General features: G+C 41.2%; 1 pseudogene; it reads left to right on the top strand.

The window, feature by feature from the left end:
• Positions 1-2,873: 2,873 nt before the first annotated feature.
• LOC118836470 lies at positions 2,874-17,870 on the top strand (annotated as a pseudogene).
• Positions 17,871-26,020: the final 8,150 nt, after the last annotated feature.

Genomic DNA, 26,020 nt, shown 5'->3' with positions numbered 1-26,020 from the left:
GAATAAAAAATGGAAGAAAATGTTAAATAACTCATGGGAAAAACAATTGACTTGGAAAATAGATCCAGGAGAGACAATATCAGCATCACTAGACTACTTGAAAGCCATAATCAAAAGGAGGACCTGGATAGCATCTTTCAAGAAATTATCAAGTAAAACTGCCCTGATGTTCTGAAACCGGAGGACAAAAAAGGCATTGAAAGAATCTACCAAACATCTCAGAAAAGAGGTACCAAAATAAACTCCTCAAGGAACATTATAGACAAATTTCAAAACTATCAGGTCAAGGAAAAAAGCACTACAAGCAGCCAAAAAGAAACAATTCAAATACCGGGGAGTCACAATCAGGATCACACAGGGCTGGCAGCTGCAACATTAAAGGATTAGAGGTCATAGAACATGATATTCCAGAGGTCAAAGGAGCTAGGACTACAATGAAGAATAACTTACCCAGCAAAATTAAGCATAATACATCAAGGCGAAAAATGGTCAAGGATTTCAAGCCTTCATAAGGAGAAAACCAGAACTAAACCAAAAATTTGACCTCCAGTATCAAAACCCAAGAGAAGTAGGCAGGTAAAAAGGGAAAAGAAAACATAATCAATTCAATAGAGTGAAATGGTTTACATCCCTACACAGGAAGGTGATACTTGTAACTCTTAAAAATTGTATCACTAACAGTACAGATAAAAGGAATATATGTAGACAGAGGACACATGTATAAGGTGAATTTGAGGAAATGACATAAAAAATTAAGGGATGAGAAAGAGGAGTACAAAGGGTGCAGAAGGAAGAGAGAGGTAGAATGGGGTAAATATCTCTCATGAAAAGGTGAGAAAGACCTATTACAGTGGAAAGAAATATGGGAGGGTGGGCAATGAGCGTCACTTGAACCTTACTCTCATCAGTATTGGTTCAAAGAGGGAATAATATACACAATCAGTTAAATATAGAAATCTATCTTACCCAACAGAGAAGTAGTAGGCGAGAAGATTAATTAAGGCGGTGGGGGGGGGGGGGGACGACTGACATAAGGCAGGAAAGATCAGGAAAAGTGGTAGACAGAAGCAAAACACCAGTGAGGTAGGAAAGGGTGAAGGGGGAGAGAGAGGACAAACAAGAGGAAGAGTAAGATGGAGGAAAATACACAGGTAACAATCAGAAATGTGAATGTGAATGGGATGAACTCTCCCATAAAATGGAAGTGGATAGCAGGGTGTATCAAAAACTGAAATCCTACAACATATTGCTTACAAGAAACACAGTTGAAGCAGAGAGACACACACAGAGTAAAGGTAAGGGGTTGGAGCAGAATCTATTATGCTTCAGGTGAAGTTAAAAAAAGGAGGGGTAGCAATCCTGATCTTAGACAAAGTAAAAGCAAAAGACATACCTAATTAAAAGATATAAGGAAGGAAACCACATCTTGCTAAAAGGTGGCATAGACAATGAAGCAAGCAAATTAGAAGAGCAAGGAATAGCATACCTGTTACATCTATGGGGAGGGGAAGAATTCATGATCAAACAAGAGATAGAGAGCATTATGAAACATGGAATAAATAATTTTGATTATATTAAATTGAAAAGCTTTTTTGTACAAACAAAACCAATGCAACCAAGATTAGAAGGAAAGCAAAAAGCTGGGAAACAATTCTTTACAGCAAATATCTCTGATAAAGGCCTTATTTATCAAATTTATGAGAACACAACCCATTCTCCAATTGATAAATGGTGATAGGATATGAATAGACAGTTTTCAGATGAAGAAATCAAAGATATCTATAGGCATATGAAAAAGTGCTCCAAGTCATTTTGGATTAGATAAATGCAAATTAAAATAACTCTGAAATACCATCTCATACCAATCAGATTGACTAAATGACAAAATAGGAAAATGATAAATGTTGGAGAGGATGTGGGAAAATTGGGACGCCAACGCATTGTTGGTGCAGTTGTGAACTGATCCAATCATTCTGGAGAGCAATTTGGAATTACGCCCAAAGGGCAATCAAACCATGCATACCCTTTGTTCCAGCAATACTGCTACTAGCTCTATATCCCAAAGAGATCATAAAAAAGGACCTACCAAAAAGGAAAAGGACCTATAAGCAAAAATATTTATAGTAGCCATTTTCGTGGTGGAAAATATTGGAAATTGAGGAGATACCCATTGATTGAGAAACAGCTGAACAAGCTATAGAACATGAATTTAATGGAATACTGTTGTGCAATAAGAAATGTTGAACAGGCAGATTTCAGAAAAACCTGGAAAGACTTGTACAAACTGATGCAAAGTGAAATGAGCAGAACCAGGAAAATATTGTACTTAGTGTCAGCAACATTGTATGATGGTCAACTATGAATGACTCAGCTCTTCTCAGCAGCACAATAATCCAAGACAAGTACAAAGGACTCACAAAGGAAAATGCTATCCACAGCCAGATAAAGAACAGATGGACTGAGAGTGCAGATCGAAACATAATTTTTTCACTTATCTTATTCTTTCTCACGGTTTTATTTCATTTTGATCTGTTTCTTCTTCTACAACTGTGATGAATATGGAAATATGTTTTACATGATAGCATATATATAAACTATATCAAACTGCTTACCATTTTCAGAGGAGGGAAGGAGAAGGAGGGAGAAAAATTTCAAACTCAAAATCTTGTAAAAATGAATGCTAAAAAATTTTCTTAATATGTAATTAGGGAAACATGTTATTTAAATTTTTTAAAAAAAGAAAAAGTAGATCACAAGTTCTCAATCTGGAGGGGGTGAGGGAGGCATCCAAGAACTTGGATAGCAAAAAATATGTCTTTATTTTCACTAACCTCTAACCAAATTAATTTTTTTTTCAGTTTTGAATGTAGACAATGAACCACAGCCATATTGGGCTTTACCAGTCTGCCAAAGGGGTTCATGGCACAGAAAAGGTAAGAATCTCTGGACTAGATCATTCCTAAGATTGCTTTCCTTTCTGAATCTCTAATCTATGATACTGAGATCCTAAGTCGTTATATCTTCATAGAGCATTGACAGTGGGTTCAGCTCCCATCTGTTAGTAAAAGACTTGTCCAATCTCAATGATTGAGTTTCAGCTTTGTCACTGAATTGCTGCATTCCCTTGTCATCTCTAGCCTCAGAACTCTCTCCTGAAAAATTGAAAGCATGGGCTAAAATAAACCTGAGGTTCCTCCTGACTCTGCTTCACCATTGCTTGTACCCTTCTGTGGCTTATTAATGTTAAGAGAAGTGTGTGAAGGTGTTACCTGTTGTGGTCTCGCCCTGGGCTGGAGTAGAATAGACCTTTGAATAATGACTTTGTATTCTCCTCTGGGGAATCTGGGCATGTCTGTGTAGTTGGAGAGAGGATGAGTGATTGGGGATCAGTGGCAGAGAGGGATTCACATGGGGAACAATGAGACTCAAGCGTGGAGGAGGTTTGGTGGCCAAGATTCCTTATGTACCCTGGTCTCATTACTCATCCCTGGAAGCACTGGCATTGCCCTGCCTGAGTTCCATTATTTCCTTGCCAAAAGGTTTCTTCTTACCTGACTCCCCAAGTGAAACTTCCCCGCTCCTCAGTCCAAATGGATCAATGCTACCACAAAAGGATGTTGGCCAAGAGGTGAGGACAATGTGAGATAGTAATGTTTGCATGTGGGGAAAGCTGCAGCAACCTCTAGAGCTTACGGAGGGACCCCAGGGCTCTTAATAGTGAAGAGTCCAGGATCTTGAGAGGCTAAAGATGGGAACTTCTGGATTCTCAGAGGTTGCTTGTGTGGAAGAATCATAGGAATCCCAGGGGCTGAGGAAAGGGTACTAAGGTAAGGTACAACTTCCACAGGGTGAAGGCAAAACTCCCCCAAAGCTCTAGGGCATTGAGAGGAAGGGACATTTTGACTCCCTGGGGCCGAAGAAGGGACTTCAGTAGTGGACCCTCTTGTCTCACTTTCATATATGTGAAAGTGCTTTTAAAAATACAAAGGATTATACCACATTATCAGGTATCAGATCTAAGAGAGAGCCAGGACCAGAACTTTATTGAGGAGAGAGTGGGGAAAGAGGAGGTGGCAGATTGTTGCCCAGAGAGGAGGAAGCTGAAGGAGTGGAGACTTGGTAGTTGAGTGTGAAGTTGAGATGGGTCAGGTGGCAGATCTTCAAAAACAGTTCTTTCTAGTACCTGTCTTCAGGTCCCCTCTGGAAGACCAGGATCCTTCTCTACCACTGTCAAAGGTTTGGGGTACCCTGGGGCACTAGAAGACCATGTAATCCTTCTAGAATCTGGGATATCTGCTTGGTAGACCCTTCAAGTAAAGATCCAAGAACTTTCAGATTTGGTAAGACAGAAACTGTTGCACTGGTTCCCAGGATGGTGGAAATTTGGAAGAGAAGGGCTTCAGTTCTAGAAGAGCTGGACCCACCCAACATTTGACATCGGAGCCCAGAACTGGAAATCAAATTATTTGGGACCTAGTCTTTACTTTCCCAATAGCTTCCTGGTTCTGTGTCTCAATTTTCTCAAGTACAAAATGAAAGAGTTGGTAAAACTCTAAGAAAGTCTCTTCCAGTTCTAATTTTTATGTGTTGGGTCATCTTCCAGATAGAACATTCTTTATTCTAGGTTCTCATCAAATTCTGACATTCTAGGCTCTATGTTCCAAAAGATTCTTGATCTCTCATATCCTTAAAATTTTTTATCACTATATTCTGTTTTTGTCACTTCTATTTCCTAATACTTCCTTCTTCCTCCCACATTCAGAGATCTGTCACTTATAAAAAGAATAAAAAAGTAAAAGGAGAAAATTATCTTTAAAACTAAACAATACATAAATTGAAACTTACAGCATAAGCAGGGTTCAATATATCTTATTTCTGCAAAAAACAGAGGCAGGTGTAGGCTCATTCCTTTTCTATAGGGTCATTATGATTATAGACTATTCAGTTTTGGTTTTGATTATTTTGCTATTTTTCTTTACATTCTTGTAGTCCTAAAGTATATGTTTCCCTTCTCTCCACCTTCTACTTGCTTTACCATGATCTTGTGAATGTGAGTAATTTTTCTCATGATGTAGATTACAACCCATCCATGCCAGTAGATATGGTCTACTATGGTATATCAATTGGGGAAACCTGCCTGTTTCCTCCTGGTACACTCACTGAGGATACCCATGATATATTCATAGATAATTATAAAAATTTCATACAGATAAGAAAGGGAGCATATAGGTATTGCCTTTTACAAACAATAATGTACAGGGTTTTTCCTCATGCTTTTACTCTCTTCCCTTCCTTTAGATAATTCAAGAATTTCTCTCAGTGCCCATACAATTGTGTTGTCTTTGGTTTGGTTCAGCTCTTTCATCTTTGTTATCTTCAATACCACTTCTGCCATGGCCAGAAGCACATTTAGGGTTCTTTTGCTACAGTTCGGATCCAGTGGCTCATTAAAGGACAGTGACCTTGTTTTTGAAGACAGTTTGTCACCAAAAATCTTCGCAGATTTTTTTTCCCATTTTTTATCTATTTGCTGTTCCTTCCAATTTCATCCTCAAATGAGTGGAGGGTGACTTTGCTTAGGTATATTTCTTGACATGATTCCTTTCAACTTCCCCTTTCCCACTGGTTTGATTTATGAGGTAATACTGATTATAATATTTAAAATTAAATTTGTAATTATCTACCACCCTTCTCTGTAAGATGTCTGAACTAGTTTATATTTGAAGCTGAAGTTCCCTGGCTTTAATGGACAATAATATTTTATACCTACTTTTCCCCAACGTATGAGCTACTCTTCCCCATTTTAGTAAAAATTCCTCTTTTAGTGGTACATCTTCCCCCACACTCTCTGGGAGAATAGGCCATCCCCTGCTCCCAGCAAGACTGCACCCATGATCAGTCTGTCGTTGTTGCCATCCTCCATTTACTCCATCTCCTAGTGATACAGGCCAGTAATACATTGTTTAGGGAAACAATTTTGACCGTATTATGAAGGATGCACATATATTTAAGGACATATGCATGCTTATGTGTATATACATATATCACACTCTAAACATATAAATGTAATCATATTTCACAATGAAATATAAAAAAACTTTTGTAACACTCATTTGTTAACTCCCTTGTCTTTGATCTCTTTTATCCTATGCTCACCAGCTGTGTTGGCAATCAAAATGGGCTCTTAGCACTCAGTTCAACCAAATGCCCTTGAAGAGTTTGGCCTTTCTTTTTAAGTCACCTCTTTGTGACACTTTCAGGTCACGTGGGTAAGTCGCATGTGTGACTCACCCTTGACCCTGAAAAATATATAAAACCAGGGGCTGGCTTTCTCTTTTTCGGAGTTCTTACCCACAGCCATGATGGTGCGCATGACTCTGGGCCAGCCCTTGTTATGAGCTCCTAGGCTGAACTTAGATGTTGTTAACTATGAATTATATTTGATCTATCTGTCAATGTTTGTAATTTGTTTGTATTTTGCTGGCTTTTTCCCCTGAACTAAGTGAATGGTATTTGTATGCCGGATTAAAGTAAGCTTGTTAACGTCTTAAAGTTGCTTTCCTTACTAAAGCAGATCAAAAGAACCTGGGCTTTTGCAGTGTGCTGGTAGCGTGCTTGTTGTTGGGCTTGTGTTGGTCTTTCACCCCCACAGCAGCTGCTAGCCAGATTGTTGAAACACCAACCTCTTCATGGAAGAATTATCATATTTTTGCTCTTTTCCCATTCTCACAAATTTTAACTATCTTTTTAGAGAATCATACTTCGTTCTGCACCTTGGACTACTCTAATTTCCCCACAATCAGATTAAACTGTGTCAAGGGTTTATTGAGCCCTATTAAAAGCAGTTGAACAAACTCATACTCTATAAGGCAAGAAAGTATAGGTACCATTAAGACTTGATTTAGGAGCTAGGTGCATGGTGGATATGATTCTTGCCTGGAAGTCAGGAAGATCTGAGTTTGAATCTTGCTGCAGCCTCAGTTTTCCTTATCTGCAAAGGATGGGGGGGGGGAGATAATAATAGCTCCAATCAGACTATGTGACCCTGGACAAGTCACAACCTGAAGCCTGACTTTTGTTATCTATATAATGGGGATAATAATAACAACTCTTACTTCTGGTGCCAAGATGGTGGAGTGAGGAAGGAACCCTCTGAGACCCTCCCAAATTTCCCTCCAAACAACTAGAAAACACCTCAGAATTGACTTAGGAGAAGGGAAGTAGCTTACCAGCCTGGCAAGAAAGATCTGTCTCACTGGGATAGAAGGGGAGTGAGGTCTAACAGCAGCAGTTTAGCTCCATTTCATAGATGAGAAACTGAGGCTCTGAGAAATTCAATGACTTAGTTACGGTCATACAGCTAGTAAATGAGGAAGTCTGAATTTGAACCAAAATCTCCTGATTCCAAGGCCAGATCTCTGTCAATCACACCATATTTGGCCCCCTACACTGCCCTCTTCCCTTTCCTTAGGGGGGACTTCAATCACTTGGGTTGGTGGGAGGAGGGTAGGCTGATTGGATGCTGCCACAAGACAAGTTGAGTTAGGAAAGTCATCTCTTGGTTGCCTTCTTCTGCTTCCCTATCCATAGGGTGAGAGAAATGCATTTATAGTGGTTGACCTATAATGGGGGCCCTGGCTCAGCAGCACCAGATTTTCCTGAGGGCACTGCCCTGTGTGAAGCCCTTCTTTGCTATGAAGAGCAACAATAGTCCCAGCGTGTTGTGGGTGCTGGCCAGCCTGGGATGTGCCAGTCTGGTGAGCTCCAGGGAGAACTAAGTTCCATAGGGGATCCAGGGGGTAGGGCACTAGTATGTAAGAGGCAGAGGACTCATTTGAGCCAGCAAGAAAGGGTTCCTTGAAAGATTTAGCATCTCTGGATTGAGCAAAGCAGCTAGTGAAAAAGGGGTGTGTGTGTGTGTGTGTGTGTGTGTGTGTGTGTGTGTGTGTGTGTGTAGTTATTAAAGAACTAGGGCTGTGGTTAGGTTCCAGGGGTCTAAAATAGATCAGACCATGGGTCTAATGTTCAAGAGCCAAAAAAAAAACCACACCTTCTATTTCCAATTCCCATTGGCAAGGTTTCCATGGGATTTTATGGGTGGAATGGGGGTGGAGTGGGGTTCAAAACCATGAATAGGAGGCTTCCAGAGTGAAGAGGAATCTTGTGGATATGGATTATTTGGGGATTGGTGAGGGTGGCAGGGCTTGAGCTGGGTACATTTTGGCCAATATCCCCTCTAGCTCAGATCTTGGGGAACTCTTGGCCAGGAATAATGAAATCTCTCATTGCGTGAAAGCTACCTGTCTTCATAAGCACAGACTTCCAGATTTCCCTTTCTAAAAGATTTTTGTTTTCTGCCTGGAAGTGAGGGAGGGTTTCTGAGCAGGATATTTTAAAAAGTGTGGGAGTACCATAAATGTACAGACATTGATGGTGATATTTAGCTCAAGGACTGCCCAGGGCCTCTGAAGAACCTGGGTTGGGAGTGGGCTGCTTTACTGAGCTTTAAGAATTTCCAAGATTTTTGCTCTCATCAGATTTGACCTGAGGAGGGAATACCACATACTCAATTGGGTATCTTACCCCACAGGAAAAAAGGAGGAAGAGGATAAAAAAGGGGGGGGGATGATAGAAGGGAGGGAAGACGGGGGTGGAGGTAATAAAAAACAAACACTTTCAAAAGGGGACAGGGTCAAGGGAGAAAATTCAATAAAGGGGGATAGGTTAGGAAGGAGCAAAATATAGTTAGTCTTTCACAACATGAGTATTGTGGAAAGGTTATACATAATGCTACGCATGTGGCCTATGTTGAATTGCTTCACTTCTTAGGGAGGGTGGGTGGGAAGGGAAGAGGGGAGAGAATTTGGAACTCAAAGTTTTAAAAACAGATGTTCAAAAAAAAAAAGGAAAAAAAAAGAATTTCCAAGATTTGAGGATATGAAAGAGGTACAGTGCCCAGAGGAGTGGCTTCTGCTTTGCTGACAACAGGGGGAGCTGGAACAGGTTCTAAGCCTAGGAGTGGCCCCCATCTGTCTAATCTATGCCAACCCATGCAAGCAGATCTCCCATATCCAGTATGCAGCCAGCCGTGGAGTCCAGCTGATGACCTTTGACTGTGAGAAGCTTACCAAGGTAGCTCAGTTCTACCACACTTCCAGGTGAGAAGGGAACTGAAGGATGCTGTTTTTAGAATCAAGGTCTTTTAGCAGTAGTGAGGACCAGACAAGGGATGACTTGGATCAAGAGACCAGACAGATCTGAGTAACAGGGAACACATGATAGGGGAGGAAGTAGAAATATGTCTAGGTTGTTTAGGTGCAAATCTGGGAGAACCAGTGGCAATGACACAGTATACAGGCAAAATGTAGCATCAGGGAAGCCTAGTCATGGAAGACTGATGCAAATTCCAATCCACGGCCATTGGGAGTCCATGGTCAAAACAATGTGTTAGGGAATTCCAATAGTAAGTGACAGGCAAAGGTCCCAGAACATGAGGTTATGAAGCAACGGAAGGATTCTTGACAGCCTAGGTAGGGCATTGGGCTGATATGATATTCATTAGGGACTCATGTAAACTCTTACACTTGGGTACAAAAAGTCAATATCACCAGTACTAGACTGGGGGGAGGGGAAGTATCATTAGATAAGTTTATTTAAAAACATCTCATGGTTTTAGTGAGCTACAAGTTCAGTATCACCCATCAGTATGATGTGGCAGCTGAAGAAGGGAAATGCCATCTTGAGCTGTATTAAGAGAGGCATAGCTTCTAAAAAAAACAAGGCAGTAATAAGCAGTATCACTAAATTCTACCCTCTCCAGAGCTCATTTGGAGGATGAAGAGTATCATGTTAATTCCTGGGTGCCACAGTTTAAGAAGGACATGGATAAGTTGGACAGTGTCCAGAGGATGGCAACCAGGATGGTGAAAGGCCTTGAGTCCATGTTACATGAGAGTTGGTTAAAGGAAGAGAGAAGAAATTGAGAAGAAAAGACTCAGGGGAACCACGAGAGCTGTCTTCAAGTATCTGAAGATCCATCGTTTGAGGGATGAATGATACTTATTTTATTATAATTCCTAGATCAAGTCCCAGCTAAAATCCTACTTTCCATTAGAAGACTTTTTCAATTCTCCTTAATTGTAGTGCCTTCCCTTTATTGATTTCCAATTTCTTCTATATGGTTTGTTTGTATATAGTTGTTTGAAGGTTGTTTCCCCCCACCCCGAATAGACTGTGAGCTCCTTGAGGGCAGGGAATTGTCTTCTGCCTCTCTTTGCATCCCCGGTGCTGAGTGTGTGCTGGGCACGGAGTAGGTACCTAATAAATGTTTATTCAATGACTGACTGACAGATCCATTCTATTTGCTCCCAGAGGGCAGAATCAGGAGCAGTGGGTGAAAGTGGCAGAGAGGCTTGAAGTCAGGAAAAACTTTCTAACAATTAAAGCCATCAAAAAGTGTAGTGAATGGTCAATAGCTCAAGAGGGGTTGGGCTTCTTCCTTTGCCAGATCTTTAAGCAGAGACTGTATGACCACTTGTGTGATAAATAGGGATTTCTTTTCGTATGAGTTGAAGTAGATGGGCAGCTTGGTGGCACAGTGGATAGAGTGTTGGACCTGGAATCAGGAAGACTCATTTTCCTGAGTTCAAATCTGGCCTCAGACACTTATTAACTGTTTGATCCTGGAAAAGTCCCTTAACCCTGTTTGCCTCAGTTTCCTCATCTGTAAAATGAGCTAGAGAAGAAAATGGCAGACCACTCCAGTATCTTTGCCAAGCAAATCCCAAATGGGATCACAAAGAGCTGCACATGACTGAAAATGACTGGACAGCAACAAAGATCCCTTTCTACTTTCAAATTCTGTAATTCTGTGATTCTGCTCAAGGAGATGAGACAATGACTTATGACTGAGATACAAGGTAGAAGCTTAGTACTAGGGGAAGAAGCCAGACTTTTTTTTTCTGGAAGCTGAGCATAAAGTCTGGACAGATGTAGTCTGATATGGGTTCCAGTTCTATCTCTGATATTTTCTAGCTATATGGTCTTGCGTATGTCATTTTTCACTATGGTTCTGAGTTTTCCCATTTGTAAAGTGGAGATAATTATACTCATACTACCTACTTTGGTAAATCTTATTTAGACATGAAGAGAAGAGTTGCCTCTTCTTCCTCCTGACCGAAGATAGTGACAGCCTGTGTACCTTGAGGGCCAAGTGTGGGGCTCCCCTGGACCAGTGTGGCCATCTGCTGATTGTTGCCAAGGACGCGGCAGTGGCTGCAGTTGAAATCTGGTGAGCCTGCCCTTAGTGACTCCTGTCTTTCCCTGGGTTCTCAAAAGGAAAGAGACCTGCTCTGGGAGCCAGGAAGCCTGGGTTCAAGTTTTGGCTCTGCCCTAGATTTACTGGGTGACCTCGGGTAAGTGATGTCTTCTGTGGGCCTCAAGGTCGTATTGTCAAATGAAGACAACCATCTCTGCCCTCCTGCTTTCCTAAAACTATTAGACGAGATTAGACGAGAGAAGGGATAAGGTGTTGAATAAACTCAAAAGTGCTTTGCAAACTGGAAAGCCCTTTGGAAAGCCCAGTGAGATTGGTGGGATGGTTAATATTCTGCTCTTCTGTTTGGATACTCCCAAAATGTGCACTGGGGCCCATGGGGGAAGGGAGAACCAGATAAGAACCCTCCCTTCCTGGTTTGATTGGCCAGATGAGACTCTCTTCTATTGGATATAAAGGGCTTGAGTGTCCCAAGATCGTTTGTGCCTGGCTGTGTGTGAGTACAGATTAGTCAGGGAGGAAAGTGGGGGGGGGGCAACAGGAGGAGGCAAGGCAAGAATAAGGTTGCTGGCAGCCTTAGGAGCTAGGAGAGGAGTGAACACCTGAGCAGGTGCCTTCTGCAGAAGGGTCAACTAAAGGGTGGCATTCTATAGCCATAGAACAGATGTGTATCCTCATGTGTCTATGTTTCTATGAACACATTTGTATGCCTGTGTCTCCTTGGCCCTACTCAGCTTCCATGTGGGTTCTGGCTTTCAGTCACCGCAGAGTTTTGCCCAGGCCATTGCAGATGCCTGGCATGTGTTTGACATGTGTTTCCAGGCTGGGCACCGAATGAAACTCCTGGATATCAGAGGGGACTTCCCGGGGAGAGGAGACTCCATGCCTTGTTTGAGGAGGTGAGCAGGAAAGCTTCCCTGTTGTAGGGCGTGGGAAACCTGGGGCTAGAGAGCCTGAGGCTGAGGGGAGGCTGAACCAGGCCAGGATTGGGAAACAGCCTCTCAGGGCCAGGAACCACCCCCAACCTCAATCACAGCACTTTAACAAAATGTCTTATTGAGGTCCATTTTTAAAAAAAAAAATTGTAAATTGGTTTAAAGTGTTTTGTTTTTCTTTTTTTCAAGGCAAGATTAGCAGAAAGGAGAGAAAATTATTAAATTTCAAAACTAAGTTGTTCTTACTTCCCAATCACTGTCTGCCCTCTGTCAGCTCTCCCAAAAGCAGCCACTGAGCTTCTGCTTAAAGTACTTCAGGGAATTCAAATCAAGGGTGGATCCATTCTTTGTTGTTGCTATTGTTTAGTCCTGTTGGACTCTGCATGACCCCCATGGACCCCACAGACCCCAATGTTATCCATGGGGTTTTCTTGAGAATGATACTGGAGTGGTTTGCCATTTCCTTCTCTAATGGATTAAAACCAGCAGAGGTTAAGTGACTTGCTCAGGGTCACATAGCTAGTAAGTGTCTGAGGCTGGATTTGAACTCAGGTCTTCCTGACTCCAGATCTAGTGCTTTATCCACTGAGCCACCTAGCTGCCTCCATTCTTCTTTAGGATAACTCTAGCTGTTGGAAGATTTTCTTTCAACCTCTTCCCATTGCTCCTAACTCTGTTTTCTGGGCAAACAGAATGAGTGTAATTCTTTCCCTTTCTTTTTCCTTTACATACTCCCAATGAAACCAGTTCAACAAACATTGACCACTTAAGGAATCCATCCTTGAAGACAGCTATCGTATTCCCTTAGTCTTCCCTTCTCCAATATCTGCTGCCAATTGTCTTTTAGCTCAATATTCAGTCTTTTCAACACCTAAGTCTCCAACTTCTGTACATTCCCCAGCTTGTCTAGGTCCTTCTTAAAATCTGTTACCCAGAATCCAACTGGGAACTCTAAGTGTGTCCCACTAGGGCAGCATACATGGGAAAGATCACTTCTCTTCTTCTAGAGAGATGTAGTCAACCTGATAATGGGCCTCCCTGAGATTGGCCAGGCTGGTCCTTAGACAGTAGATGTATGAGTTTATCCCCAAGGCCAGCCTTGTGGGTCCTACCAGAACTTGGGTCCCCTGGCACAGCCTTCTAGAACCCAGAGTCACCTCCACACTATGCTGAGGTTTTGAAGAATCCATCTATAAGTGGGATAAATCCTTAACTTCTAGGTAAATGTCTTTGATAAGCTGCTCACAAAACCATCACCCCACTGAGAATTCTCCCAGGCCTCCAACTACCTACCTGGCTCTCATGAACCTAGCCCTAGGCTTAGGTGAAGCTAGAATTTGGGGGAGGAAATAGAGGCAGAGACCTTTTCATTGGCCTCAGGGCACTCAGACTCTGAGGGAGACATAGGAGCAGACCCTATGTCTACCACACTGTGCTGGAAAAACACAGAGTTAATGAGATCAGGCTTTGCCTTCACAGAACTAACAGACCCAAGCCCTGCCCCTGGGAAGCTCATATCTTATTGAGGAGACCAGCCTACCACCCACAGAATAGTGAAGGAACAGGAAGGATGGAAAGGTTGGGTTGTGTTGCTCTGATTTCAGGAAGGCTTTCTGGAGGAGTTGGTGCTTGAGCTGGGCCTTGATACTTTGGATACATTGAAGAATGTTGGCAGAAAGGATTGGGGAGGACTTTCAGGTGTTTGGGGGGAGGAGGAAAACAACAGCATCACCCAAGAGAAAATCTTGGTGTACTTGTGAGGTACTGGGTAGTAGACAACAAGGGGAAGGGATGTCCAGAGCCAATCCACATGGAGCAATCCCACATCTGGGAAGATAGATGGCAAATCCTGACAGATGTGAGACAACTTAATGGCACAGAGCAAGTCCTCCATGACATGCTCTTTTTGACAAGGTATGAGACGTGAACAGGTATATGCTATGGATCAGTCCAAAGTGTGCCTTTTACAAATACCTTGACTGGAAGGGAATGTGGTCTTGGGGGACAGGTAGGGCAGTCTGTACTGTTTGAGACCATCCTTTTTCCTACAGATCGCAGCTGTCATCAACTCGGTCTTGGACCAGAATTTCCCAGAAGGTAGTGGTGTGGAGATTATTGTGGAGCCTGGTCATTTCTATTCCACCAAGATGTGTACTGCAGCCCTCAATATCATCTCCAAGAAAGATGTGGTAGTACAAGGTAGGCCAAGTTGTTGGGCAGGTCATGTTGGGCTCAGATAACTCTTCCATCTAAGTTATGGTCCTTGGACCCACTCCACAGTGTTGTCAAGGGCCAAGCAGACACCAAGATCACAGAATCATACAATCAGAATCTCAGAGCTGAAAAGCCCTCAGCTGCATTGAGTCCAACCCCTAACTCAACAAGACATTGACTTTTCCTTTTGACTTTCCTAATTCTATCTGGCACCATCCATTCACTCCATCTCTTTTATTTACTGCCTTGAGGTTATATTTGCCTCTTCCTTTCCCATCCCTTCTAACGTTTGAACAGTTATTATGTCCTATCCAGTCTACCTAAGGAGTATCTCTCACATCCAGCCCCTCCCCTCTTTTCCTGTGACCTTCACCCCAGTGTAGGTTCTTATTACTGTCTGGCTAGATTACTGCAGTGGTATCCAAGTAAGTCTATCCTAACCTTTGCCTCCATTCTTTCCTTCTTTAATCTTTCTCTCCCATGATGACAGAATGATCTTTGTGACACTTAGATATGGTCATGTCACTTCTCTGCTCAAAAAATATCCAGTGGCTCCCTAGCACCTTCCAAGTAAAATTCAAGCTCTTCTGCTTGGCATTCAAAGCCCTGCACAATCCAGTGCTCAAATATACCTGGACCACCACCAGTCATCTTGACCTTTGTCTTGCCACTGGACTCCAATGACTATGGAGGAGAGCGTGAGGCTGACAACTTTGTGCAGCTCTGCCTCACTCAGATCCAAGTAACGCACAAGTCAAGACACCATACTCATGTTGTCATCGGTCCTCTTTGAGAATGAAGGACGAACAACAATATGCTACCCTACCTTTCTATCTCTATCTCATAGTACTTCCTCCCATGGAGTTTATCCGAAGAGCCTAATTTAATCATATTCAGTCCAATTAAACAAATATTCATTAAGTGCCTGGCACATGCAAGGATGCAGTGTGGAGTCATGGCTAGATAACTGGTCTTAAAGTCAAGAAGACCTCTTACACCCACTGGATGTATGATTCTGAATTAGTCCCTTAAACTGTCAGTGGTCTCTATAACTCTCTGTGACTAATGTCACATTTTAGTTGTTGATCCCTATTGCTAGAGAACTTCCTCTATTGTTACCAATAACTGGTGTGTTAAGACATAAAGAGAATAATCCCTGCCTTCAAGGAACTTAACAATCAATCAAGGGGATAAAATGTAAATTCAGAAAATTAAAAGAAAGAATGTGAATAGTTCTGTGAAGTAATTGAAAGAGGGAGAGAACACTGACAACTGGGGGGTTAGGAAAAGCCCTCACACAGGAGGAAACATATGAGCTGGGTTTTGAAAGAAGCTTAGGATTCTGGGAGGTAAAGAGTGAATGCAAAATCCAGATAAGGGAGACCACCTATGAGAAGGTATATTTAGTGACACAAGTTGTATCGTGTATGAGGCAGATGATAATACAGTGGATAGATCATTGGAAGACCTGAATTCAAATCCAACCTCAGGCACTTACTGGCAGTGTGACTCTGGGCAAGTCATATTACTTCTGTTTGCCTCAGTTTCCTTACCTGTAAAATGAGCTGCAGAAGTAAATGGCAAACAATTCCATTATCAACAAATACAAATAGTGCTTTAGTATAACTTTTCCCACAGGCCCTCCAACATTTGCCATTTTCATTTTTTCATCTTCATCAATCTAATAGATGCAAGGTGATACCTCAGAGGTGTTTTAATTTGCATTTCTCTAATTATTAGTGATTTACAGCATTTTTTCATAGAGCTATTCATAGCTTGCATTTTTTCTTCTGAAATCTGCCTATTCATTTCCTTTGATTGTTTATAAGTTGGAGAGGATGAAGGATGGAGGAGGTCAGGTTATTACAGTAGTATAGGCTAAGAAAATTGAAGGCTTAAGAGAAGGAAAAGGAAAAGAATAAGCATTTAAGTGCCTGTCATGTACTAGGTACTGGGCTAAACATTTTACAAATACTATCTTATTTGATTCTCACAATAACTCTTTGAGGTAGATTTAAAAGACAGTATTGCCAGTAAGAATTCATAAGAGGGACCAGATGATAGAGGTTTCATGGAGGCAGAATAATAAGAATTTGTCAATTTATTGGATGTTAAGTTAAAGGACAGAAAAGTGTCAGAAAAGACTGTGGGGTTCTGAGAGTGGTTTACTGGGAGGATTGAGGTATTCTCCACAAAAATAGGGAAACCAAGAATAGGGAAGATTAGGAAGAAAATTAGGTCAGTTTTGATGTGTTGAGTCTAAGGTGCCAATGGAATATTTCAGTAGGGAGCATCATCAGGCAGTCAGAGATAGAGATCAGGAAAGAAATTGAGGTTGTGTATTTCAGTTCAGGTAAGTAGGTAATCATTGAACCCATGGTTTCCAGGAGGACTCTAAGAACTCCATAGTGGCCCAGTGAAGTTGTGCAGCCAGGGATAAGCAATTTGTAGAATGCTAGACCTTGAGACTCAATTGGTCTGTAGTGTGTGCCGGCTGAGATAGATTAAGTGAAGCACAGTGTGGCTGCATGGGAATATCAGCTAAGGACTTTTGAAGGGAGTCAAAGTCTTGTATTTCCACCTACGTTGACCTTGCACAAGTCACAATATTTCTGGGCTTAAATTTTCTTAAGTAAAAAAATGAGTGAGTTGGACTAGGTGATCTCAAAAGTCCTTTCCAACTCTAGATGGATAATCTTGTGATTGCCCTTTCTGTATGGTAACATAATAGTTTTTAAGTGCCCAAATGCTTTTTTTGGTTTTTGTTTTGATCCTTTCAATATCAGAACTCTAAATAAGAGTTAATATCATAAGCGGTCAAAGAAAAGAGACAGTTTTAAAAAAAAAACCTATGAGATATAAGGGACCAAATGAGAACACTAACAGTAGGGATAACAAATCATAATCACTCAGAGGACTGACTTGAGATCATTCAAATTTCCACAGATAACAAAAACTGGGAAAAGTCTATGCTGGAGAGGCTTTGGGAAGATGGGCACATTGTTAGTGGATCTGTGAATTGGTACAAGGGCTGTAGATAACAATGAGAGGGGGCGGAGCCAAAATGGTGGCGTGAAAACAGCATCTCACAGGAGCTTTCTCACAAATTCTGTCAGGTACTTCTAAAAAAGTGAATCTGAGCAGATTTGAGAGAGTTAGAAGCCACTAGCAGGCTGAGTAGGGCACATTTCCGAGCCAGGAGAGCCTGCAGGGTTGACAGGATGGATCTGTAAGCTGGGAGAGGGCCTGGCGTGGAGCTGCACCAGACCACACCAAAGCTGAAGCAGCTATGGAACTCAGCCAGCAATCCAGGCTGGGAGAACGCTGAGCGCATGAAACTGGTGGTGATGCCCAGGCCTCCCAGCCCAGGATGTGAGTCTGTTGCAGCTACAGGAGGAAGCAGCACAGTGCCTGAGGCCCCAAGAACACCTACTCTGGAGGCTTGAGACCAATAGTCTAAAGGTTTGAAACTCACCTTCTTGAAATTCTGGGAGCCATAATGACCAGCTAAAATGGCTCTTGTCCCTCCCTAACTCAGATAATATGCCCTCGGGAGAAACTCTGAAATAGAGGAGCCAGAAGTGGGACTTCAGTAGACTTTTAGCTTGAGAGGTTGGGGAGAAGGCCCTTCTTGTGGTGGTGGCAGGTGACTAGTGCAGGAAGAGAGGTGTACCAGCAGGCCCCACCTCAAGCAGAATAGCAGGAGTGCTTGAGCCTCAGGGAGGCAGAGCTAGCAATCGTCAGCACCAGGACCCCTGATGTTCCTTCACACAACCAGGGGAGGTGGCAGACATCAATGCAGAAAAAGGCTGTACCATAGCACTAAGGGAAGAGGAGACTTCCAGCGGCCAGACCACCCCTCTCCCACACCTCACCAAACCAGAGGCCATAACACACGAAGCCAGTAACTACACCCACAATTCCCAGAACAAGAAGCCTGGGACAGAACCCCCTGATTCCCAGAAGCAGAAATCCACTTTAAAGCCAGGAAAAAGTTAACCAACTTAAAGAAGAATTCTAGAAAAGAGAGGACTATTAATTCTTTTTATGGAGACAGGGAAGATCAAAATACCAATTTGGAAGAGGGCAGCATTGACATTATACCCACATCTGAAATCTCAAAAGGGAATGTGAACTGGTCTCAAGCCCAAAAAGCATTCCTGGAAAAGCTCAATAAGGATTTTTAAAACCAAATTAGAGAGGTAAAAGAAAAAATGGAAAAAAATTCACTGATGAGAGCAAATTTTTAAAAAGTAAAATTGGCGAAATGGCTAAGGAGATTCAGAATCTAGTTAGAGAAAATGATGCCCTGAAAAGTAAAATCAACCAAATGGAAAAGGAAGCAAAATGAAGACAATTCATTAAAAATTAGAATGGAGCAAGTAGAAGCTAATGACTCTATGAGATCAAGAGTCAGTCAAACAAAATCTAAAGACAACAACTAGAATTACATAACAAAAATGCCTAAAATTCTTCATATCCTTGTCCCACTGATCCCACTACTGGGAATATACTCCAAGAAGGTCAAAGACAAAAACATAGGTCCAGTATGCACTAAAATTATTCATAGGAGCAATTTTGTGGAGCAAAGAATTGGAAACAAACTGGGAGCCCTTGGACTGGGAATGGTTGAACAAAATGTAGTACATGAATGTCATGGAATATGATTGTGTAGTAAGAAATGGTGAATGAGAGCAATTCAGAGAAGTGGGGAAATATTTGCATGAACTGAAACAGAGTTAAATAAGTGGAACCAGATGAATGATACACAAGATGATAATGATGTAAATTAAAAGATAAGTCAAGCAAAGCTGAATTCTATCTGAGTAATTAAAAAACCAATAATTGTCTGTGAGATCAGATCTTGAAATATCCCATCTCTGCCTCTTGGCTTCTCTGACTTCCTTCAAGTTCCAGCTAAATTTGTACTTTCTACTGGAAGCCTTTCCTAATTCCTCCTTAGTGTTAATGCTTTCCTTTGATGATTATCTCCAATTTATCCTGTCTATAGCTTTTTCATAATAATCATTTGCATCTCATCTCTCCCATGAGACAATGAGCCCCTTGAGGGCTTTGTTTGTATCTCTAGCTCCTAGGAAGGTGCCTAGAATATTGTTGTTGTTCAGTCATTTTCCATTTGGGTCCAACTCTTCATGACCCCATGTGGGATTTTCTTGACCAAGATACTGGAGTGGTTTGCCATTTCCTTCTCCAAGTCATTTTACGGCTGAAGAAACTGAAGGGAACAGGGCTAAATGACTTGCCCAGGGTCATGTAGCTAGTAAGTGTCTGAGGATAGATTTGAACTCAAGGAGTCTTTGTGACTCCAGACCCAGCACTTTATCCACTGAACCTCCTAGATTCCCATCCTAGTCAAGTGCTTAATTGTTGTGTTTGTCCTTTGTTCTCAAAGAAGACCTTGACATCAGAGAAATGATGACATGACTTGCAGTTGACTATATGCTCATTGGCTGACTGACTGGTCTTTCTTCTTTTGGCAGAAAGTCTATGGACTACTTGGTTAAGATATTTCTGGCATTATCAGATGTTGTCAATTGTTTTTCCTTAGTGTTTTTCTTTGTTAATGATAATGACAATAGATAGCACTTCAAGGTTTGCCAGGCACCTTTGCCTGTATTATGTCGGCTGATCCTCTCAATACCCCTAAGAGATAGGTGCTATTTTTACTTCCATTTTTACAGATGAAGAAACAGGATGAGTGACTTGCCTTAGGTCACACAGTGAGTCAGGAGAAGGGTCAGGAATCAAATTCAGGTGAGTTGTCTCACATAGACTCCTTGGAGGAGCTGGAGAATCTCTCTGCATATATTAGTAACAATAATTCACATTGCTCTTACAATAGAAAGTTTTACAGAGCATTCACTTCATAATTATCCTAGGAGACTGGCAGTGCTAGTATTATTAAAATCCACATTTGGAAAATTGGAGAAGCTGAAGTTCAGAGGGACTTAGTGACTGGCCAAGATAATTAAATATCAGGGCTGGGACTCATTACTTTTAGTCCAGAGTCCTTTCTACCACATACCATTGTCTCCTGTTAGGCTAAAGGGCCACATTGCTCAATATCTTTGAACATTTATACTACCCCACCCTGGCCTTGAAGGCTCCACCCAGGGCTAGTTGGGCACAAATGCATTGCATGAGGGAATTAATGGGTCCTTGAATGTAGTATTATCCCCCTCTTTATATGACATACAGGAAGAAACTTTAAAAAAAGTCCATGGAGGCCCCAAAGAAGAGATATGAGAAAATGACTCTCTCCACTCCTTTTCCTAGGTGGGGCATCCATGGGCATGGAATATCTCGTATATTGTAAGGTTTTTTTTTACAATGTGCTGATTAGTTTTGATTATTTTTCTCTTTTTCTTTTTAAAGAAATCTTCATTATATTAGTTAGATAACAAAGAGGTAGGAAGAGAAAGGATTTGTTGTTGTTCACTTGTTTTACTTGTGTCTAATTCTTCATGACCCCATTTGGGGTTTTCTTAGCAAAGATACTGGAGTGGTTTGCCATTTCCTTCTCCAACTCATTTTACAGATGAGGAAACTGAGGCAAACAGAATTAAGTGACTTGTCCAGGGTCACATAGCTAGTAAGTGTCTGAGGCCAGATTTGAAGTCAGGAAGATGAGTTTTCTTGACTCTAGGCCTAGCACTCTATCCACTGAGCTACTTAGCTGCCCAGGAGAAAAGATACAGAAAGAAATGTAGGCAACATAAAAATCAAAGACATCAATTAAAAATAATTTTAAGTCTATGCAGAGACCCCCAAACTCCCTTTACATACTTGATCTCCCCAAGAGATCAAGGCAGAGATTAGCTTCTGGTGCTTACGGGAAGCAGACACCAACCTCAAAGGAGACACCATGGGCCAGACACATTCTAGGAGGAAATGGTGGGAGATAGAAGAAATCAGAAGATTTAGAGCTGGAAGTTACCTTAGAACATTGATGCTAGAGCTACAAGTAGGGATTTCTTCACATGCAGCAAAAAGTTGAGTCAAGTTGTGGAAGGAGGCACTTCAAAGGAGACATCAAACACAGGCACGATTTTACTAGAAGAGAGGATGGTTCTTGTGGGAGAGAGTAACCCTGTGAAAGGGTACCATGGAACTAGGCCCTTGTGTACCACAGCTATAACCACATGCTCACATACTAGTACTTGAGGCAAAGCCCCATTCACACCTGTGATGATTATTAAATGCTGCGATATAATGCTCAAACTAGAAGGACTTTAGCTATCAGAGAATCATAAGAGTATTGATTTAGGTCTGGAAGGTACCTTAGACATGATCTAGTGCTAATCCAGCCCCCTCAGAAATCCTAGACTCAGAATGCAGATCGAAACACATTCTTTTCTCTTTTTTTTTCTTTCTCATGGTTAGTCCCTTTGGTTCTAATTTGAGTCTTCTTTACAACATGACTAATGTAGAAATATGTTTACTATGATTTTACATGTATAGCCTATATGAGATTGCATTCTGTCTTGGGGAGGGGGGAGGGGAAAGAGGAGAAAATTTAGAACTCAAAATCTTATGAAAGGGAATGTTGAAAACTAAAAATAAACAAATAAAAAGAAAAAAAATCCTAGACTCAGAGAAGGAGAACATCTTACCCAAGGTCCCTTGGTAAGTAATAGAATCAGGGTATGAACCCTAGAACCTGTTACTCCACATCTGGTGCTCTTCTCACCAAACCACATAGCCTTTTTGTTCCCATTAAACAGCAGTGGGTAAGATGGATAAGAGCAGGGAGGTCCTGCTGGTGGGGAGACAAGTTAGGACACTAACAAAATAGTGTTGGTATGATACGATAAAAATATAAATTAATAAAAAACCTTTTATTTTTGTTAAGGTGGAAGGGGCAAATGGAAATTTGTAACCCTTAGCTTCATAAAACATGTCTACCATAAAAAGCCCTGCAAGAGGGTTAATGTCAAACCCAGTACTAAACCAAGCCTAGAAAAGCGAGGTAGAAGAGGCATGTGATGGATGTGATACTGTGGATGTTACTTTGTAAAAATACTGTATTAGATATAGAGTTGAATCTCAGTACAGTACCGTGCCCCAGATACTCTTAACTATATGACTCTTGAATGTTAATGATTTATTTAATAACATTAGTGGTAACATCTCATAAACAAAAGTTTCCTTTGGAAAATTTTCAAGCTTTTAATGATCTTCAGTTTTCTCATCTAAGGGGGTTGGATTAGATGATTTCTAAGATCCCTGATAACTCTAAGTCTATGAACCCATAACCCTAAGCTTTCTCCTAAAACAAAACCCCCACAGTTTTTTAAAAAATAAAATTGTATTTTTAAAATAACAAGCATTTATTTTCTTCCTCTCCCACTTCCTCTTCCCAATTGAGAAGGTGAAAAAACTCCTTCTAACAAATATGCACAATCAAGCAAAATAAATTCCTCATGGGCCATGTTCAAAAATATTTGTCTTATTCTGCATATTAGTTCATCCCCTCTTGGTCAGGAGGTGGGTAGCATGTTTCAATATTGGTCTGTTGAAATCATGGTTGGCCATTGCATTGATCGAAGTTCTTAAATCTTTCAAAGTTGTTTGTCTTTACAATTTAGTTGATGTAGTATAAATTGATTCTCTTACTTCTGCTTATGCCACTCTGCTTCAGTCCGTACAAGTTTCCCAGGCTTTTCTGAAACCACCCTCTTCATAATTTCTTACAGCATAATAATATTCTGTTACATTTATATATCGTAATGTGTTCAACCATTCCCCAACTAAGGCGAGTCTTCTTAGTTTTTAATTCTTTGCCACCACAAAAAGAGCTGCTATAAATATGTCCTTTTTTTTTAATCTCTTTGCTAGGAGGCATATTGCTGGTTCAAATGCTGTGCACAGTTTAGTAACTTTGGGGATATAGTTCCAAAATGCTTTCCAGAATTCAGACACCTTTTAAATACAAATATTCTTCTGCTGTTGCTATACGGCTATAAGCTGTGATATGCCAGTCTTCAAAAATTTAAAGTTGTGAGAAGATTAAATTGATTCCATGTGATTTTCTTATTGATCCATCCTGTAACTGCTTAAGTCTTGGTTCTCTGTCTCTGAACTTGGTTCACAATTCAGCTCATCTATAATGGGTTAAGTTCAGAAATCTAGCTTTCCCATTAATTACAGATCTCTTCTTGCCTCAAGGAATTTGACTGATCTTGAGGGATATGACACACAAAGGGGAGATGAACACAAGGGAGTCAGGGTTTAATATCTTTACACCACCAAGTTATTCTTCAAAAACATCTAGTTTGCTGTCCAAAAGTCTAGGCCACTATCTTGTGCCTAGACTCAAATAAGGATCACTTATTAGTCTCAGGAGAGAAGGAGGGGGATCATTGCTAGCCCCCATTACCAAAATTCCAACCAATCCCGTTGTTCCATGTGCCTCAGCTCTATAACCAATCAAGCTGTCCTCAATCCCAGGGTGTCATCTGCCCTGTTCTGTTCTTTGTTCTCTGCTCTCCCAAACCTATAAAAGGGCTGTTTTGCTTGGGGCCTTCGGCATAAATGGAAGCAATCCATTGACCCATTTATTGACAGTCAGCATGCTGCTGTTTGTAAATGTTATCTTGCACAGAAGAATGTGCCTCAGTTTGACACAACAGTTGAGTACAAGTACAATAAGATGAAGGTTCCAAAGGAAAGTTACATTCAGAATTTTTAATCATATTTCTATTTCCACTTCTGATCTTCAACTTTCTTTTTTAATTGTATATCACCATGAGTATAAGTTTTGGGATTACTTGGACCAAGTTAACCAAAAGGGTCTTCCCCAAGTGACTTCTCAGACTCATTTTGCCCCCATCAAGAATTTCTTCTGGAAATGTGGAAACCAGCATATGGTTTGTGTCTAGGCTTCCACAGATGTGAGTTGAAGGAGTCTCCTATTCAAATATAAACATTCAAAGTAAAAGGGCATTTCAAGTATAGCATAGCCTTTTCTCCAACCTCATAGAAAAATAAAAGACAATATAAAAGACTCAGAGTGACCCATAAACATTTCACATTCTTCTTTTCCTCTTTTTTATGACTCTCACCTTCATACCAGGTTCCTGTACCCTACTCCAGCCTTAGAAGATGATCTTTAGGGTTTGGAAACCTCCAGAAGAAAATTTGCAATTACTAGACATGACATGTTGGTGAGTCCCACTTACACTCCAGAGACCAATAAATACCTCCAGGTTTATGGTACTACCATAGTGGACTTCATTTCCTGGAAAGAAATTATCATGGGACTGCTAGATAGATAGACCCCCTTCCCATTGACCCAGCACCATATGAATCACAATAGTAGCAGCTTTTTGGTCCTGTGTATATTGACTCCATCCCTTGTTTCTCTCCAAGGCCCAAAGTCATGTACATGATCCTCTTCTCCTATATAAAACTATATAGTTTGGGGGCAGCTAGGTGGCACAGTGAGTAGAGGTGGCACAGGGAGTAGAACACTGGCCCTGCAGTCAGGAGGACCTAAGTTCAAATCCTCAGACACTTGACATACTTACTAGCTGTGTGACCTTGAGCAAGTCACTTAACCCCAATTTCCCTGCCTTCCCTCTCCAAAAAAAACTATGGTTCAGAAACTCCCAATATTTTCCCAGGAATATAGGCTTTGTACACTTCTACCACTCAGCCTCGAGGTTTGCTTCTGTACAGCTGCCATCTCTTGGATTGAGAGTATACGCCACTGCCTTTTCTCTGCTTCATCCAAGAACCCTTTTGGGGGTCACTGCCTGCCACTGATACCTCTATAATTACTTGGAATTACTCTCGGTATCTGCCTTCTTAGCTCCTACTGACTTATGAGGTAGGGCAAGTAACCCAATCAGGTCCACTGGATTCAGTACACACTAACATTATCTAATCTCAATTGAACCTCCACTATAGCAAGGCAAGCACTTTACTCATTGTAATTGATTATTCCACTTATCACATTGGCTGCTCCAAACCTCCTCTTCTTCCCTTCAAGCTTCTTAAAAATGCCTTTTATCTCCACCCTCTCAACTAAGAATCCTTCTTCATACTTCACTGAAAAAAAGGTTATTTTCCTCTGAGGTTGGGTCCCTCCTCTCTTAGGCATCAAAAGCTAATCTCTGCCTTGATTCCAGGGGCAAGTGGGGAAGTGAGGGAAACCTTGAGTCTTTGCATGGACTTAAACATTTTATTGCCAGCTTTTTTATATTACCCAATTTCTTCCTATATTCCCCCTTGTCCTCCCAAAGATCTATCCCACATAAAGGTTTATTTTTAAGAAAGGAAGAGAAAAAAATCAGCAAAACTGAACAATTCATTGAAAAAAAATCTGACAATATATGCAATGTTCCTCCCTTGTAGCCTTCCTACTCTTGAAAGGAATGAAGGAAGAGAGGTGTCAAGTCTTCCTTGAGGCCTACGTGGGTCTTTCAAAATCCTGCCTTTGGCCCCCCACTATCTCCTTCTTTATTCAAATCTATGACGAAAAGGTGGCCCTCAGCCATTGTATCAGGAGGGCCGAGTTTATAATCTCAAAGAGGATCATAAACATGTCTGAAAGGTTCGGAATCGCCGGATA

The sequence above is a fragment of the Trichosurus vulpecula genome, chromosome 2 (assembly GCF_011100635.1).
Source record: "Trichosurus vulpecula isolate mTriVul1 chromosome 2, mTriVul1.pri, whole genome shotgun sequence".
Taxonomy (NCBI): Eukaryota; Metazoa; Chordata; class Mammalia; order Diprotodontia; family Phalangeridae; genus Trichosurus; species Trichosurus vulpecula.
The sequence above is the reverse complement of the archived record's forward strand: the minus strand, read 5'-3'. Positions and strand labels throughout refer to the sequence as shown.